The following is a 6,000-nucleotide window of genomic DNA, read 5'->3' as shown; positions in this document are numbered from 1 at the left end:
TGGGCGAGAGCGAAGAAATGTGTCCTTAAGCGAAGGGGGTCGTACTTTTTGGCTGAGTGAGGGAAAAAAAAAAATTACACAAGAGAAAAATCTCGTTTTTGTGGGTCGAGTGTCAAGGACGTTGGATTTGACTCGATCTTGTCCTGAAGCCGGCTTCTCCCGTTAGGAGTCACAAGGCTTGTTAATCTGCCTCGGTCGTCGGGTAAGTCTGCTAGACGAATCCACAGCAAATCTGAACTGGTGGGAGAGTGAAGATTCAGTTAGTTGTATTTTATGTGTATGGAATAAAAAAAAATGTAAATGGTGAACTATCAAAAGCTATGTGGGATCTGCACCCTCACGCCCCGCTGGAAGGGCTATTATTGTCTCGTCTAGTAATGAAAAAATTGCCAGAGAAGAAGAGCTGGCGAAATGGACAGCCGTCCGTCATCAGTACCCTGGACGCTCCGTTTGCGCAATACCTCGCTAATGCGCAAAACGTCTCCATTCTGCCATGGTCGAGGTTTTTTTGGAGGGGGGGCCGTGTAGTTGGTAGTAGTGTAATTAGCTCGCACAGTTAGCATGCCTCGGCTACATAGCCCAGAGCGACCAGTGTGTCCTCTTGTGCGGGCTATGCGCCTGTATCCGTTCAGAGAAAAAGACGCAAAACATGCGAGGTGACCAAAATAACGACAACAAAATTTCGGCTTTGGGACCTTTCGTCGTGTTAGCCCGCACACCACCTCGTCAATGTGCAGCAAATGAGACCTGAACCGTGTAAACGTGCTGTTTTATTGTCGACCTGATGTTGGGTGTGTTCATCGCTGTATTCGCCGTAGACTAACAAAACCCTTTAGGGTGGCGGTTATTCTGCGTGGATAAGTTTGGGAGCTGCGAGTTTGAAACATTTCAGAAAGGAAAGCGGTGGTCTCCACCCTTGCTGGCTTGGTGTGGTACAGGATCCGTAACCAAACGCACGACCACATCAGGTTCAAAGACATGCCTTCATAACCGATTGGCATCCGCAGCGTGGTCGTTCATATATCGCTTATTCGGACATTTATATATTGCGACGGTATCTTGTTCCATTGTCCTGCCCAGAAGACTTGGCCGGTAACTTAGATGGATGATTTTGCAGTTCACGTCCGCAGCGATAGGACGGTGCCAAGCGTAACCGAAGTGAATCGATTTTACAGAGAATGGTACAGCTCAATCTCTCCTTATATCACACTCTTCACAATGCTCCTCGACACGCTGGGAAGTTTTGGTCGAGTAATCGACTCTTATCCTGATTAGTATGAGCTAATCTCATTACACCGCCGCCCGACGTCTTTGGGTTAATTAGCTGGCGAGGGCGACCCTGTTGGACAGATGTGGGCCGCCACTGGCGATTAAGGACGCCCGCTTTGCGTTTCCTCCACTGTCTCTACAGCTATTTTTGCATTTTATATCGTTAGCCGCTAACTGGGTTATACAGAATGTTTTCCTGTCACACCATAAAATTACGTTTTGCAGGTTAGTTTTAACTTTAAAAAAAAAGATTTCGCACATCATGATCTTTATGTAATAAACAACATATAAACCTCCAGTTAGTTGGGCAAGGATTCTTTTGGTGGGGGGGGGCATTGACGTCAGACCTCAGCCAATTGCATGCGTGTGAGCAGGCGTGCGTCGACCACCACCTGGCCGAGAACAAACGCAGGCCTGAGGTGCAGTGTTTGCCCACGTGCACTCAGTGCCACGAGGGAACTGCAGGCATAGTGACCATGCCTGAGGGCAGCTCAGCCTCCAGGGCGTAACGCTTGGCTGAGAGTCACCGTCCATCCTCGCAACTGGCAGAATCTCTCTCTCTGCGTCCCTGGGCTCCGTCCCGGTTTCCTTTGTGCGCTGTTGGAGCCTGAGCCGAGGAGAATACCGGGCAGAAACGCCTCCGTTTCTCCGCGCACTCCAGCTCCGCGCTCCTCCCTACAGCCATGTCACCCTGAGCGGAAAAGGAGGCTAGTCGTTTCCCCCCCCCCCCCCCCCCCCAGGAAGTCCCCTGTCAACATAGAGACGAGGCTGTGTCACCATGTCAAGTGCTATTGCGAATCTCGGGACTCGAGTATGAGAATCCACCCGGGTTCAAACGGGTCAGTTCTCCCCCGTGCTCCTGGGAGAAGGCCATTGTTGGGCAGTGCGTGGACCTCAAGCGTATGCTGTGAACTTAGTTGCTCTTGGCTTCCCAGAAGAGCCCAATCCTACAGCACGTCTTGGTGTGGAGCTGTCGCCTTCCGTGACGTTCAGCCGGAGGGTGGATGTCGGCTACGTCTGCGTTCCCAGGCTCGGCGTGCCGGGGGTGCTGTTTCAGAGTGGCGCCACGCCCCGAGAAGCTTCAGACAAACTCGCAGTCGACTGTGATGCCTCCCCTGCCTTCGCGTTCTGCTTTTGGCGGAGTGCCGAATTAGTGCACTACCTTCAGGGAAGGAATAAGATGGCCTAGATTGTCGTTACCCAGTTCTGCTTTTGGACCGGCGTGCCCCGAAAATTCCTCTTCTCATCAGCTGCTCAGTGAACAAGCACTTCTGAAGGCCACGTAAGACCTTGGGAGCTGTTGGGACAGGGAGAAGATTGTCCGGGCAGCTCCGCCAGTGTGGCTCAGGAAAACACTAACCCTGCCGACCTGGAGAGCGAGCAAGTCCGTGCTTCACCATGGGTTGTGGTAAACACGGAAGCCGCCAGTCCTACTGGGGGGTGGGGATGTGGGGCTCTTCTGTGGGTGTTGCCCCTGAAGCAGCACGTCTGATGAGAAAATCAGCTGCCTTAAGACTTGACAGAGCTCCTCGGGGGGTAGATGATACAAAGGCTCTGTGTGTTTGTGTGTGTGTGTGTGTGTGAGGTCACCTTCAGTCTACTAGCTATATGCATCAGCGGTGTCCCTGTACATTTTGTATCTTCTCAGACCGATCCAGGATCAGTTCAGGTCTTCTCATCTTCCTCTGATGAATTTGATTGTCTAACCAAGTGCAGGTCTGAGACCAGCACTTGCTTTGATCTGAGATGCTCGATGCACACATGCCTCAGGCCCACCGTCCCTGCTGTAGGTGGTGTTGTTTTACCAAAGAACCCTCCTGGGAGTCTGAAGGGAGGTTCAAAGAGACGTAGCCCTCTGTAAAACGGAGTCGGCAGGTAGAGCGAAACCGGAGAGGCGCACCTGGCCGGCCGCGGGATGGGATGCGGCTGTCCAGACGATGAGCCGACGGTCCCGTCGTTCTTTATTGGTGACTTTGGGTGCCAGCGATGAACCGTGATGGACTTCGGAAAGGCTGGTCTGATCATGTCTGGAGAGAGTGCGCGAGAGAGAGTCGTGGGGGGGGATGAATGACACGGAGGGACGCTTCCCATAGTGCTGGCAGTGGCTCCAGCATTCCAGGGAAGATTGGGTGTCCTATCCACTGTCCAGTTCCTGAAGGTGTTCCCTTGTGTTTTTGCAGACAGTACCATCTTTTCCTTGGCCCAAAGTTCTATTTATTTTCATATGTAAGAGTTTCTCTTGCCCTACGTCATCCAAGGTGGATTGCAGTGCGGATGATGTTTTGCATGCTTACGAGCATGCTGATGTTTTGAATGCTTAGTGGACAATATGACTTTTTTTTTTTTTTTTTTTTTTCCTTCACCATAACCCCTCAAAATAAATAAACAGGGCACTTTGTACAGGGACCAGGCTCAGCTCAGCTGGCCACATGAGTAACTGGGTGTACTCGTTTACACATCGTTGTCCTTCCTGAGAGACGTGGACGGCTGCTGGCTTCAGAGGGGCGACTTTTAGCCGCTTATTTGATTATTGAGCACAAGTGCTGTAGCAGGTGGCGGAGTCCCCGTCAACAGCAACCGCCAGGCAACAGCAGGTGGTCCCCTGCTCATTAGCATCCCCCGCCTCTGCGCTAGTACAGTGTGGACCCTGAGGTCATGTGACAGGAAGTGGGCTCCCCAGGGGACTTCTATATTTTTCTGGGCCAAATCCAAATCATTCCGTGACCTACAAAGCGAAATGCGCACGGCCTCAAAGCGTCGAGCTCCTGTCCTGTGAAGTGCAGGGTGCGTCCTCTGGAAAAGGCAGCGTACTCCAGCGAAATGAAGAAAACCTCTGTGTTCGCGTGTCACGAGTCACCTTGCGAAGTGTAATGATTTGTCATAATGATGCTGCCCTAGAGCTGTATGCTGAGGATGACACGGTAATGTCGTTCCTGGAGGAACTCTAGTCTGTTACGCCCTCGACACCCCGGGGTGAGATGGGACGCACCCTGCCTCTTTTTTCAGTCCTGTTTCGATACAGGTCGTGGGTACTGGTGCCGTAATGACGTAGGCTAAGACTCGACCAGAGGAAACCTAGATGGGCTCACGATGGGCCCTCGATCCAGGCGCAGCTAATGTTGGAGGGGGTCAGTTTCTGAGACCAAGAAGAACCCGAGTACCAGTCAAAGTCAAATGTGTTTATATAGCACTTTTTACAACAGCCATATAACAGCATTTCATAGGCCTACAGACAGCTGAACAGGGAGCCACAATAACCTGAATGCTGAAACATAATATGTTACGCTATAGGGCTGGTATGTTTAACCCGACCAGCAGAAGTTTGGTGGAAGAAATGGGTAGTTTGTAGTGGAAACACATGCTGTCTTCTGCTTTTTTGTGAAAGGATCTTAACAGTTCTCTTAAACTGTTCATGAATAATAGTGAGCTGTCTTGTATACTAATTAGCATATGCTAATGATCATGGACGTTTGGGTGGGGGGTGGTTGCCGTGTGTCCACTATTCCTCTTGGATCCACCTAGAGCTGCTTACTGACGTCCGGTCCGATGGGAGGCCGCGTACGCGAGCTTTTCTTTTTATCGTCAGTGGGCTCCTTCCCCTCGGCCGAGGGGCCTTCCCTTCCCAGAGCTGGACGTGTTCACGTGGAAACGGCCCGGGAGGCGAGGGGGAGCTGGCCCCATCGCCTGGCCCCATCGCCCGGCCCCGGGCACTCCTAGAGACTGAATCTTCATATCGCTCCAGTGAAATTGGAGCTGACCCTTCTTGCCTCTGACCCTTCTGGCTTTACGCTGATGTCTTAACAGTGACTGAAAGTCAGGGGACGTGATCTCGTTTGAATGCTGTCGTCTGACGTTGTGTCGATCAGTTTGAACTCTTAACCAGCCACCAGATGGTTTCACTTATTATTAACATCAACTCGCTAGAAAGCGAGTGCATCACTTTTGATAGCAGATCTCACATGAGCTCTCACCGACTCTCATCATATCCAGCGTTGTGAGCGAAAAGTAACGTCCAGACTCCGGATCAGTATCTGAGGGCGTCGCTCTCTTCAGCTGTACATCTTCCTCTGCATTTTTTCTGTTTGCCTCATTGTCAGGCTCGCATTCCGTTTTCCATGTATCGCATCCTTTAGAGAATTCTTTTGGAATTTTCGAGATGAGATTCATGTCCTGTGCAATTTGCGGTGCATGAACTTGGGTTAATGCAAGGTTGTGAATCATGGCTTGTGGCATTGGAGCTCCCCTGAAGCGGCGTCTCAGTGGGGGAGTTTCTACGCGTCTTGCGCTTCTGGGAGCTGCTTGTTTTGTTCAGTTCTAAATACGAGCAGACCCCAGCCATGGCCTAAAACCTAACAAAGGAACATGTATGCGTTACAAATTACTTGACTGGTCATATTCTCTGACAGACCACCACCACAAACGCTGTGCTATTGGCTAGCGTTAGCCTTTCAGTTATAGCCTCTGCTTCTCCATATGTAAACGGGGTCATAGACCCAAATGTTTTGACAACCTTAATAGATGGACAGACATACCTCAAGACCAGACTTTATCCAAGTCACAATCAGCATTCCTTCACTCATTGCGAAACTTCCAGAGTGCCAGAAATCCTGGAAGCACAGTAGCTGTGTTGCATGCTGAAAGTTAACTGTGTGTTTGGGGGGCGGAATGAACCCATTTTTAACCCATTACCCCAGACCACCGCAAGCAGTAATGGACCCGGACACCTTTTAA

At 50.9% G+C, this 6,000-nt stretch overlaps 1 protein-coding gene across 2 annotated transcripts in view; it reads left to right on the top strand.

Moving 5' to 3' along the window:
- Positions 1 to 6,000, top strand: part of raph1b (Ras association (RalGDS/AF-6) and pleckstrin homology domains 1b) — a 34,739-nt gene continuing 28,739 nt past the window's right edge. For both annotated transcript variants that reach the window (XM_035534824.1, XM_027022308.2), the window contains exon 1: positions 1 to 202. The gene's annotated coding sequence lies outside the window, so the exon portion shown is untranslated. The remainder of the gene's footprint in view (positions 203 to 6,000) is intronic.

This window comes from Electrophorus electricus, chromosome 16, assembly GCF_013358815.1.
Source record: "Electrophorus electricus isolate fEleEle1 chromosome 16, fEleEle1.pri, whole genome shotgun sequence".
NCBI classification, from domain to species: Eukaryota; Metazoa; Chordata; class Actinopteri; order Gymnotiformes; family Gymnotidae; genus Electrophorus; species Electrophorus electricus.
The sequence above is the reverse complement of the archived record's forward strand: the minus strand, read 5'-3'. Positions and strand labels throughout refer to the sequence as shown.